The 13317-nt window shown below is 41.3% G+C and overlaps 1 long non-coding RNA gene across 1 annotated transcript in view; it reads right to left on the bottom strand.

Moving 5' to 3' along the window:
• The window catches only part of LOC143036715 (uncharacterized), a 13594-nt gene extending 7849 nt beyond the window's left edge, over positions 1 to 5745 (bottom strand). Inside the window, exon 1 of the long non-coding RNA XR_012967395.1 lies at positions 5022 to 5745. This is a non-coding gene — a long non-coding RNA (uncharacterized LOC143036715). The remainder of the gene's footprint in view (positions 1 to 5021) is intronic.
• Positions 5746 to 13317: the final 7572 nt, after the last annotated feature.

The raw sequence follows: 13317 nt of genomic DNA, 5'->3' as shown, positions 1-13317 counted from the left end.
ACCAGGACTTCTTCCGAGTACCTCAAAAAGTCCTGATAAGGACGAAATGTCAGTGAATAAATCTTTAGCTGTTTTCTGTGTCTACCTCACCATCCGGTCACTCATCTGTCTTCCAAATATTTACATGTACTATATACATATATGATACTGAAATTTCAATATGGTTTATATTTCTGTACCTTCTGAAGAGCAAAAAAATAGATGCACCTTCCCAAATGCAAATTGATCCACGTAAAGAATTATTCACTGGAAATCTGATGCTATGCGTTACAGTTTGCAGCAGGCAATATCTTCCTAAAAGACTGCAACCAGTCAATTACAAATTGCTATACTAGTGCAACTTTTTACAAATAACCGGATGGTGTGACTCATAGTTTCCAACACGTTCTGGAAGGGGTAGGCTATGGCAAGGAAAGGCGGTGGCCGGGAACGATCTGGCCGGGAACGATCTGGCCAGGAAATCGCGCAGTACGTGGACCTTGATATAGTCCTACGGCTAGGTATTTTTATTGTTATTTGTATATATTTTAATTTATGATTTATATTCTACATATTATTTATTGCAGTATTATTCTCTTATTCTGGTTGCTGCTGGGACATTTTATTCAGCTTTGGTGACACACAAACACACACACACACAGAGCAAAGAAGAAAGAAGACTTGACAACTATTTATAGAATCATGAAAGGCATAGAAACTATTGATGGAGAGGATCTAATAAAATGGGATAGTAGAGATACAAAGGGACACGGAAAGAAAATCAAGAAAGACAGCTATAGAAGAGACCTGAAAAAGAACAGCTTCCCACACAGGGTAATAGGCGTTTGGAACAACTTAGATGAAAATGTGGTGTGTGCAAAAACGATACACGAATTTAAAAACAGTCTAGATAAAATGAGATATGAAGATGGGACACCACGAGCATAGTTCCCCTTCCCGTAAAATACAACTAGGTAAATACACACACACGCACAGATGCATAAATACTTGGAATAGCTTAGAAAGTAATGTAGCCCAAGCTCAAACAATACACGAGTTCAAATCTAAATATGATAATTGGAAATCAAGGATGTAGATTAAGTTGGAACTGTACTTGAATATGAGGCTAGGTATGAAAAAATTGGAGATTAGGAAACGGGACCCGACGAGCGTTGCTCCTTTCCTTGCACTACAATTGGGTAAATACAATCAGGTACTGGCACACGCGCGCGCGCCTACACACACATACCCAAAACCTTCCTCACTGGCAAGAAACCAGTGATTGAGTTGGTGTAGTCGCTAACAAGCCAACTATGCGGCAGATAACACCGAGTTAACCCATTCAACTCCGATGACAAGATGTCTTGTCATCGGAGTTGAATGGGTTAAATGGTGCCAATTGAAGGACAATAATTGTATATCACTTGACACCTAGCTACCGGTAGCCAGAAAAAAGTATCTGGAGTGCGACTCCGCAAGAAATTACTTAGGAGAAATAACCCTAAATCCTCCCTTGAGTTGAGTAAAAATCTCTGGCGCCAACCAGAATAATATTTGTGAACTGCGTCACTGTCACCAAGGGCTTAGGTGACGAATTCCCTTACCGATGAAAACAACACACTTTTAGCAAGCGTATTAACAATAGATAATCATTAAATGTACAAAAGAACAATGTTACTCTCGTTGCGCTGATGCTCCAAAGTTCAATAAAATCACCTGGTCTTGGCCAGAATAAAATATATAGAACATACGTCATCGTGACACATTAAGGTACGGTTACAATAGTCAACGGATGGGTTGGATTCCGAGCCTAGGGATGAAATTTCGTCCAACGTTGGAGGATTTGGGTTGGAATCCAAGCCTATGGACGCCCAACGCAATACCGTTGTAGTCCACACCTCAGAAGAGATACGATGAAAGAAACTGAAGATATATGTTAAGAGTATTCATATTTACGACATATTTAAATATATATATATATATATATATATATATATATATATATATATATATATATATATATATATATATATATTACATAAAACTTGCTCGGTAATAAGAGATAAATTGTTTTATAGCATAAATTTATCTTGAAATAGGAAATAGATTTTGTGGAATGTATATCGTGGCAATCAGTCGTTTGATTACTGCTGTATGTAAACATTGGTGATTTTTCTTAGGCGCGAAAACTCTTCTCACCATTTGGTCGATGTCTACACTTTTCGCCGTGATGGAATATAATACTGAAGTTATCCATATTCCAATAGAGAAGATACGACCGCAAGAGGCGCTTTGGGATGTGAGGCATCCAGACTATATTAAGAAATAACGATAATATAACATCTCTTTCACCGAGTTAGCCCTTCAGTTACCATTTTCTATGGATGACAAATTTCTTCTGCCTAGTGCTTGATATGTGTGATTCACCTTGGTTTTTGGAACACGTGTTGGACTCGTGACCGAGAGCTATTTCCCTCCCGGAAGAGAGCTCAGAGCTCGTATGATCGATCTATGGGTAATGCTATGACCTTACACGCACACACACACCCAACTCCCCGCTCACGAGAGTTGGAGTAACGACTCGAAGCGCAGCAATACTGAAATTATTTCAGCCCTGGGCAGGATTCGAACCCGGTCCGCCGTAATGACAGTCTGGGACTCTACCAACGGCTCCACCGAGTCGTGTGTGTGTGTGTGTGTGTGTGTGTGTGTGTGTGTGTGTGTGTGTGTGTGCATTTGCCTAATTGTATTTACCTAATTGTAGTATACAGGAAAGGAGCAAGGTTCGTTGGATCCGGTTTCCTATTCTCTAATTTTCTAACATATCTAGACTCAAATTCATGTATGATTCCAACTTACTCTATAACTTTGATTTCCAATGACCATATTTAGATTTGAACTCGTGTATTGTTTGGGTTTGGGCTATATCACTTTCTAAGCTATTCCACATATTTGTACATCTATACTATGGAAAACTGTATTTCTCAACATCCTTTCGACATGCGGTCTTAATTATTTCCGTGGCCTCTTAAAGCCCTCACATATTCAATCAGATCTCTTCTATCAGTGCAATTTATCCTCTTTAATGACCTGTACACTGTAATCATGTCGCCTCTTTCTCTTCGATCTTTCAAAGTTGATAGACCCAGAACCTTTAGTCTCTCTTCATATGGTTTATCTGTCAGGCTGGAGACCAATTTGGTTGCTGACATTTGTATTCTCAATCTTGCTTATACCCTTCACACTGTGTGGGGACCAGACTACTGGTGCATATACCAGTCTTGGACGTATCAGGGTTTCAACGAGTTTCTTTTTTTTATCATCTCTTCTTCTATATAGTGGAACACCACTTTAATCTTCTGCATTAGTGCACATGTTTCTCCCACAATCCTGCTGATTATGTCTGTCAGGTGACAGGTTGTCTTTTATCAGGTTGTGTGTGCATATGTGTGTGTGTACATGCGTGTGTGTGTGTGTGTGTGTACATGCGTGTATGTGTGTACATGCGTGTGTGTGTGTGTATACATGCGTGTGTGTGTGTGTGTGTACATGCGTGTGTGTTTGTGCATGTGTGTGTGTGTGTGTGTGTGCGCATACGTGTGTGTGTGTGTGTGTATGCATGCGTGTGTGTGTACATGCGTGTGTGTGTGTGCATATGTGTGTGTGCATATGTGTGTGTGTGTGTATGTGTGTGTGTGTGCATATGAGTGTGTGTGTGTGTGCATATGTGTGTGTGTGTGTGTACATGCGTGTGTGTGTGTACATGCGTGTGTGTGTGTGTACATGCGTGGGTGTGTATATGCGTGTGTGTGTGTGTGTGTGTGTGTGTGTGTGTACATGCGTGTGTGTGTGTGTGTGTGTGTGTGTGTGTGTGTGTGTGTGTGTGTGTGTGTGTGTGTGTGTGTGTGTGTGTGTGTGTGTGTGTGTGTGTGTGTGCGTGCGTGTGTGTGTGTGTGTGCGCGCGCGCATGCGTGTGTGTGTATAAGATATGCAAAGATCGTCAAATATGGATTTTACAGAGATCGTGAATCATTCAACGTTATTTAGGATAAAATATATGAGAAAGTGGCATAGGCATTGGCTCTGCCAATGAGATTCCTCATTCTGGATAGAGGGTGGGGCTTGCTGTAGCTCTTTGGACGTGATTGGTGGGAATTTCTCTACACTGTAAGGCTGGACTTCTAGGATGAACGAATACAAAAATTGGACTGCAAGGTTTTCGTCGACTAGTGTAATCGTACCTTAAGATAAGAACATACGAATGGAAGAAATTGCAAGAAATCATTAAGCCAATACTAGGCCGTTCCATGTCCCCTACCACCTGCCATCCCTATCCATTAAGTTATCTAATCTTCTCCTTTACACCATCACCCTACTATATCCTTGATATAGAATATCTGTGTGGAGGTTGTAACCAATAGCGCATCAATTTTTTTTTTTTTGGGGGGGGAGGGGGGAGGGGGGGGGAAGCGAGCGATAGCGACCCAAATCAGCTGGGGGGGATTTGAAGTGTGAACAATTTTAGAAGCATTATGAAGCTATTTGCAAAGGTATATTGAGGAAATGGTCAATAAGATTGCAATGGTTAAAAACTTTATACACACGTACATACATGGCTCTTCCTGTTGCGCTCCAACGCCATCATGACATGACGCTGTCTTATGAATACTTACAGGTCCAGTTCGGCCTTCGGACAGTGTCAATTAAATCCGAAATACGTTAGATTTATATTACAAGGAGGATCGGTTAAAAAAAAAAACAGCAAATAGTTCTCTCACAATGGGATGTTAAAGGAAAAAAATTGGGGGGGGGGCGGCTTCAAACTCCCCCCCCCCCTGGATCCGCCAGTGGTTGTAACAGAAATTGTAGCAAGGGGACAAGCAAAGAATTGCGTTCACTTAACAATATGTTTAATTGATGAACATTCCTTCACTTAATACAACCGTTTCAGCGCTCACTATATTATTACTTTCCTCCATTCGTAAACCCCTCCTTGCCTATTTCCTTCTTAAACCTAAATTTGTCCAATTTAAATACTTTACCTTAGAGAGTCACCTTTGCCCGGTGTGCTGTGAGGCGAAGCAACGGTCGTTCGGAGCGGCTGGCTCTGTTCACGTTCGTGAGTCGTGTGAGGCAAAGCTGAAACTAACGCGGGACGACACTGCTCGTAATTGGATAAGATCAAAGGAGCTACATTCAGTAAGAGTTGCCCTGTTTGGAGGGATAGTATAACAACAGATAAGATCTTTCATGTAAATACGACATCAACTTAAATTTGGTTACGACGGAGACCCTAGATCACGTTATTTGTCCTTCAACTGAAATTGCTTAGTATTATAAAAGAAAATGCAACTACCCATTTATTCAAACCTTTCCCTGAGTCTTAAGCCTTATCACTGTGGTAAGGGGATTTCATTCATCCGAGGGAAGTATCAACCACAGGAAAGATGTCAATCTATTTGTTTTAGCTTTATGGGGAAATTAACTTTAAGCCCCCAATAAACATTCGAGTATCTTAAATGAGACGTTAAGTTGTTTACAATACGACAACTCACGTCACAGAAAGGTTGGCACGCCTGCGATATCTACAGTCATTATTGAAGTCTCCTTTCTTTTCCTTGATCGACAGTAATGTTGTTGTCTATGCTTATTTGAAAATATCTATCAACAATAATGATATTGCCAATGCTATATATTGTCAATATTGTCTATTGGCAACCATGGTATTCCGTGTTTTCAGTATCGACCAGTAATCTTGTTTCTAGAATATTTTGTACAAACCTAAGACAATATTAATAGAATTGATTTAGTGTTGTTGACAAAAAAAAGTGTGTATTTGTGGTTCCTTGGTATTATTAACAGATATGTATCAGTTACAAAACAAGACATGTAGGAAATCGGTCTCTATTTTTCAAATCCCTTCGTTGCTTGTGTCAATGTCTCGTCTACAAACTTGTCTGTTATACATGTACAGTGTTTCAAAATCAAAACGAGATTTGGTTCTTGCTGCCATAATAGAGAGAGAGAAGGTGGGGGGAGAGTAAAGATATTTCTCTGTACAGACGTAGAATCTCCAAGTCGTTGAATTCATCGGCAGTTGTGCAGAGAAAGTCGAATCGTGCATAAATCGAGAAAGTGACTTTGCTGTTTGGTCCCTCATCGCTGGTACCTGAACAACACTTGATTGCACACACAGTAATACATCTTTACAGTACACCATTGAGTCTTCTCTATCTTAGAGAAATCGCATCATTAGTATTATTATGCCTGTCTCCCTATAATTGTATTTGATATTTGGTATGCGTGTGATGGATCCCTATTAACAGCCTTTCATCGACTCCGTTAATTCGCGTCATTCATTCACTTGCCAGATATATTTTGTATAGTGGTATTTTGTACATAGTTTTGTTTCATATTTTGTGTATTAGTATTTATGCACTACTTGTACATGAAGTATTTGTGTTTTTGTGTAATACAGTGATTCATCTGTTTGTATGTTGTCCTTCGAACCCGATTCGAACCGCCACGTCATCATAGGTCACCATCTTAGAGTCTGACGATTTATTTTTCATTCTTATAGATATGTTTTGCTTAGTGTGAGTATCATTCAACGATGATCGTTCATGGCTCAACGATGATCGTCAAACAATTGTCTAAGAGCACTAATTCTTTGTTTTTGAATGATGGGGTTGTTTTGCTTCGCGCTACGAAGTATGAGGCTGTTCATTTTAACCGAACTCACCAACGCGTTTATCCAAATAAGATGCCAGTTAGTAGGATGCGCGTCATCAGCCACTGGCTTTGGTAGGCTAATAACACTGTACAACAAATTTCAGGATTAAGAAGAAAACATAGTTCTCATGTGCGTTTTATTATGAAGTTCAGTGTGCTGAATTCAAATTTGATAACAAATATTTCATGCCACGTCACAATTTTTTGTAAATCGCTGTTTTAATAATTATGCAATTAATAGAGATTTCCAAGGTTCCATAAATGTATTTTGCTCCCAAAGTCAGATTAAATGTCTTCATTGTATTTATTTAATTAATATATAATGAATCGGCATGTTTGTTAGCTTTATATGATGTATTAACCTACAATCTATTATTTACTTCTTCTTTTATAAGACGTCTCAGGCGTGTCACGCTTCAGGTTCCAACAGAAGTCAGCTAGCATAGCAGGGCTCCATTTTCCCTTGTACCTGTTTTCCATTGACGCTATATCTTGATGGAACCTCTCTCCATGTTCATCACTCACATCTGCTGCATTCTCTGGGAAGAAGGACAGATGAGAATGAAGAAAGTGTATCTTCAGTGACATATTGCATCCGAGATCTTGGTAGCATTTGATTAGCCTCTCCACTTTACGCTCTCGCTGGAACTCTTGGTGCTTTCCCAGAAGCCCTTTGCATACATCTTTGAATGCATGCCAGGCCGCTAGCTCAGGTTCATCCATTGTCGCCTCAAAGTCCTCATCATTTATAAGCTTGCGAATCTGAGGGCCTACAAATATACCCTCTTTAATCTTGGCATCACTAATTTTAGGGAAGATCCCTTTGAGATACTGGAAACATGGCTTGTTATGTTGCAGTGCTTTGGTAAATTGCTTCATTAGGCCTAGTTTTATATGCAGTGGTGGCAAAATGATTTTCTCCTTCTTAACTAGTGGCTCATGAATTACATTATGGCATCCAAGCGTCATAGATTCCCGAGATGGCCATTCTGAGCGTATATAATGTTCTGATCTGGCCCTACTGTCCCACTTGCAAAGAAAGCACATAAATTTGGTGTATCCAGTTTGTAGCCCATTAAGTATGGCTACTACTTTCAAGTCTGCACAAATTAACCACTCATGCTCTTTGTAACTTATGCGGTCTAGAATAAAAGCAAGGTTCTCATATGTCTCTCTTAAAATGACTGAGTAAGCAACTGGAACTGAAGGCATGGTGTTCCCAATGTGCAACAGAACTGCTTTTATGCTGTAAAGGGATCCATCTATGAATAGCCTCCACTCATTGGGTTCATAGGACAGCTCAAGGGCACTGAATAGGCCTCTGATATCATTACAATAAGTCAAGTTGTTTTCCAAAGTGAAGAAATCCTGTAGATTTGCAGAACACTTCCTAAATACTGTAATTCGAGCTTCTTCATCCAACAGGTGCCATTGTTGCAAACGTGAGGCCAGGAGTTCACTCTGTTGCTTAGTAAGTGTTAGATCACGAACTAGATCATGGGGTTCTGGTTGGGTGATGAGGTGTGGTTTCTTATCAGATTCAAGTTGTGTCGTATACGTTGCATCTTGAGATTCTGAATCGTCTGAGTTGCTCGTGTTATCGCTTGGTAGTTCAAAGGGCGGCTGTGGTACAGGAATATCACTTGAATGTAGAACTGGGCGAATAGCAGACTGAAGATCTGGATACACGATAGATTTCTTGCCTTTTCTGTTGCGACCTGCAGGAAAATAAAATAAAATCAGACTAAAAATGGATACTATTGGTTGTGATCACGTGCAAAAATAGTGGAAGTGCAACTTATTATGTATTTCGATCTTTTTTATTGATACATCTCTTGAAAATATATATAAAAACAGTAAAAAATAAACACTGAACACCTACCTTTAATATCCGTTAAGCAGAAGTAGCAATCTGTTGAGTGGTCCTTTGGCTCCCTCCAGACCATTGGTACGCCAAACATGAGGCCAGTCCCTTTGCCTTTCACCCAGGCAGAAAGGGAACTTGTACACCTGACACAACATATGTGAGGTGCCCAGCTTTTGTCCTGGTCACCCACTTTACATCCAAAGTACAGCTCATAAACTTTCTTTACACGTTGAGTCAACTGTCTCTTGTATTGCCTTAATGTAACTGATCCACATATATAACAAAACTTGTCTGGCGAATTCTTGCATTCTCTAGGCATCTTAACTCTGTATCCTGTTAAGAAAAAAAAACACATAGCTATGTGAAAAATTATATAAATGGTAAAAGCAACAAAAAATACCGTTCAGATAGACATTGCGGGCACTGCTATTTACGAAGAACTGGAGGGTCACAGAAAGAAACGGATGTTATATTCGTGATCTACGCAAACAATAACTCTAGAAAAGGATAGTCTCATTTCCGTTTTTTTTTTCATTGTTATACAGTGTTATTGTTGAAAAATGACACAATAACCAAATACATCTCTCCAAATTACGTTCAAGTATCCGAAGTGGTATCATATCAAACGCTTTCATCAAGTCACCTTAGTCAGTACATCTGTCCTTTGTCCACGCTTTGTCAATCGGGTCCATATGTGTATTAAACATAGACTGAATATCAATATCAATAAAGGTAATGATGGAGACAGATTTCCATAGAAATATATGATCACATAATTTCCAAAGTCCTTCCTTTAGTACATTTCTCGTTCACCATCTCAGTGAATACACCTTTTCGGTAAGATATCCCCCCCCCCTAGGATAGAATCGATGGTTACCCCTCTTCCTCTTCCTCCTTCCTCTTTCCCCTTTCTTTTCCCCTTCCCTCTCCTCCTCCCTCCCCCATCCCTCTTCCTCATCCCCTTCTTCTCCCCATTCTTCTCTCCTTCCCTCTCCACCTCTCTCTCTCCTCCATCTTCCCCTCCCCCTCCCTCTCCCTCTTCCCTTTCCCCTCCCCTTTCCCTCTCCCTCCCCTTCCCTACATCTCTCCCCCTCCCCCTCTCTCCCCCTCCTCTCCCTCTCCCCTCCTTCTCCCTCTCTCTCTCCATCTACTTTTCAACCTCCCCTTCGCCTTTCCTCTTCCCTCTTCCCCTTCCTCTCCCCCTCATCTTCCCTCTCTACTTTCCCTCCACCTCCTCCATCTCCCTCTTTTCCTTCCCTCTTCCACTCTCCTTTCTATTCCCCCTCCCCTCCCCCTCCTCCTGTCCTCCATCTTCGCCAGTCCACGTAACCCTCCTCCCTTTCCTTGGTCACGTCTACAAAAGCCACTGTGTCCGCCCACCCTCCCCCTCCCCTCCCCTTCCCCTCCTCCTCCCCTTCCCCTCCTCCCTCCCCTTCTCCTCTCCCTCTAATTTCTCCTCCGCAGCTTTATCGTTATCTCATCATCCGTGTCCCCTCTTATCCTCCTTGTTCTCCCCGTCCTCCTCATCTCCCCTCTTTCTCCCCTATTCTCTCGTCACCTCGTTCTCTAATCCTCTTCTTCTCCCTCTCCTTTATCCTATTTTTTCCTTCTCCTCTCTTCTCCTTCATCTCCGCTTTACGTCCTTAGGATCTCTTATCTTGTCACTTCTCCCTCGTAACACATTTTCCTTCATTTAATACATTGACGCCGTGATATCGCCCAAAGGAATAGGAATAGAAACGCCTCTGATGGTTATAACGTTAGTGATAACGATAACGGTAATCATAGTTAACAATTACAATGACAATGATCATAATAAAAGAAGTAATAAATAGGGAATGATTAAAAAAGTTGTTTAATTGAATCAGTGATTGCAAACGATTTTGAACATCATTAGTGAAGGCGACTTCCCCCTAAGTTCAAATGTTTTAGTGGTTGGCTGCTGAAATTATTGTCTTCATGTGTTCCCAGTGTGTCCCTCTTGTACGCAGAGATTCCACCGAGATGATTAAAATCAATTAACCAGGCGAAAGGAGTTAAATATATTAAATTTGATATATTGGGTACGAATAATTTATTGTCAACGGGTGACCTATTCCACTTGAATCCAAGGGTTCGTCTACACTGAATGAAATCGTCTGCCACTAACAAGAACAAAGTATCAGAATGAAGAGTTTTTATTATTATTATTATTATTATTATTTTTTTTTTTTTTTTTTTTTTTTTTTTTTCTTTACGGGGCTGGTACCCCCACTGACACCAACCTTGCAAATGGTTCGGAGCTCTGGGTCTCAAAGTACTGAATAACTTCAGAAGACACTATGAATGAATGATGTATATTACGGCCTCGTCCACCTACCTGTCAGGAAGGAGCTACAAGTATCCCTGTTTAGTGTACTGGATTCGAACATTCCTTTCATTTTCCTTGGAACTGCCTAGTGTAGGCCTTATGGTCTCGCAGTTTTCTTCATTCTTATGTTCTTATGTACATGAACGCATGAGACGATATGCCACCTCTGCGGTTGGTGGGGGCCAATACTCCGGAGGAACTCTTTCGATATTTCCCCGAAGACAGTTCGGAGTCTTCATTTTTCCACGACCTTTGGGGACATTGTGATCCACTTCGAGGTCCACTTTTCGTGGACTAACCACACTTTGCTCCACATTTTTCACGAGTCTCTACTCCTAGAACAATGGTTCTTAAAGTATTTTAGTCCCGATACCGCAGACTTCAACTCCAAGGCAACGTGATACCTGTACCCCGTCTCCAACCTTATTATCCGACTCCTCCCGATTTCTAACTTTTAATTTACCATAAAAAGAGATAAAACAGGACAGCTATGAAAAACCTGACATCTAGGACTCTTTCTATTTTTACTCTCAGTAAATAAATGAATAAAGTGTAATTCTTACACAAAATATTTTCTAGGATGCCTTTTCGTATACCCCTTGGGGGTATTGAGGCTCTACTTCAAAAACACTTGTTCTAGAATGTACAAAGTGAAGCTAAGAACTTGAAAAGTTTGTCTGTCTGTCTGTGTCCGCGTGTGGAAGAGAGCTCAGAGCTCGTATGACCGATCTATGGGTAATGCTGTGACCTTAAACGCACACACCCAACTCCCCGCCCACGACAGTTGGAGTAACGACTCGAAGCGCAGTAATACTGAAATTATTTCAGCCCTTGGCAGGATTCCAACTCGAACCGCAGTAGTGACTGATAAGGAAAGATATATCCAGTTGAAATGTAAGTACAAATGTATATAGGCTCAAAGAAAAAATAAATGAATAATTCACATTTTTTCATAGATAAATACTTGTACGCATACACACACACACACACACACGTACACACACGGTGTGAAATGTTTTGAAGGATTTTGTTTATCCTTTTCAAAATTCTATTTTTCAATGTACTGATGTATTCGAAATGTTCAATTACTTAGCCTCTCGTTTCGAATGCAGTTCATACAGGATTGATGCCATTTTCGGAATCTTTCGCCCATTTTTCAAAACCAGTTGTCGAAATCTTCTCGACTTGAGGGATGTTCGCGACAAGTTTACTAAAAGTTGCACTGTCGTAAATGGACTGCAGATGGTTCAGCATGAAAATCTCGCTGGCTGCAGCTTTGCTGAAGAATCGATTCAGAACCCATCGGGTCTGCGAAGAAGGACTTCTGACAAAGATCCTACGTGCGAAGGGCGCTGCCATGAGAAGAAGCCTGGCGATGGTCACGAGTCCAGCAACGATGAGGAAGATGTTCCAGAAGTAGAGGCTCGTAAAGAAGATGTCGTAGTACTGCATGGCGTCATCGGTGCACGAGAAGTGGACCTCGTTGTCTCCGATGATCCTCATTTCAGGCAAGATGGAGGCCCTGAACCACCGTGGGAAGAGATCGAAAGACCTTGTGTCGTTCTCGAAACCGGAGATGAACCTGACGCGGTCAAACTGGAAATAGCTCAAGCGGAACTGGAAAACGACTTCCAGAAAGAGAGCCGCGGAAGCAACGTGCAGGAGTCTGATGGCTTCCCTGACAACGTTGCTGACGTAAAAAGCAGTAAACTGATCAATGATTACTTTACTGATCAGGTCGCCTGTTTGCGCGAGGCTTCTAGGATCCTCGTAAGATGGAAGGAAACAGCTGTAGATTCTTGCTGTCGAAGAAGACTTGTAGAAGATCCTCAGAAAGAGGAGAATCTTATAAATATTACTATAGTGAACGAGAAAGAAATGTTCTCCGTCTTTCTCTGTGTATGGGAGCCATTTGACATACTTTTCATAGGTCCCAAAGTCCACTTTAGCATCACGATCGTCTAGGTACCTCCATCGTGGCTCCTGTGACGCTGAAACGAGGAATACGACGTAGAGAAGGATGATGAGGTTGGTGAGAACGCAGAGCTTGTTGAAGAGGCTTCCGTTCTTGAAACCTTTAAATTCGCTCACCAGAGCCTCCCAGCGCTCGACGACTGCTCTGCGGATTGTGGCTGAAGCCGCCTGTACGCTGAGGCAGCTGGTTGTGTTGACCATGGAGCAGAAAAGGAATCACCCAACCTCCCTAACGCCAGGGGGCCAAGGGGTCCACCGGTCTCTCGCAATTCCGTCTTCTCCGATGAGTTCGTGGGAAAATAGGAAAGGGGCTCTACCCAACACCACACAGGCAAAATCCTCCACTTCAATTTATGTACATATATCGTATTTCACATAACTATAGTATATGTAATTCATTATAATACATGTGATA

This window comes from Oratosquilla oratoria, chromosome 21, assembly GCF_046742065.1.
Source record: "Oratosquilla oratoria isolate Oo_2021 chromosome 21, ASM4674206v1, whole genome shotgun sequence".
Taxonomy (NCBI): Eukaryota; Metazoa; Arthropoda; class Malacostraca; order Stomatopoda; family Squillidae; genus Oratosquilla; species Oratosquilla oratoria.
The sequence above is the reverse complement of the archived record's forward strand: the minus strand, read 5'-3'. Positions and strand labels throughout refer to the sequence as shown.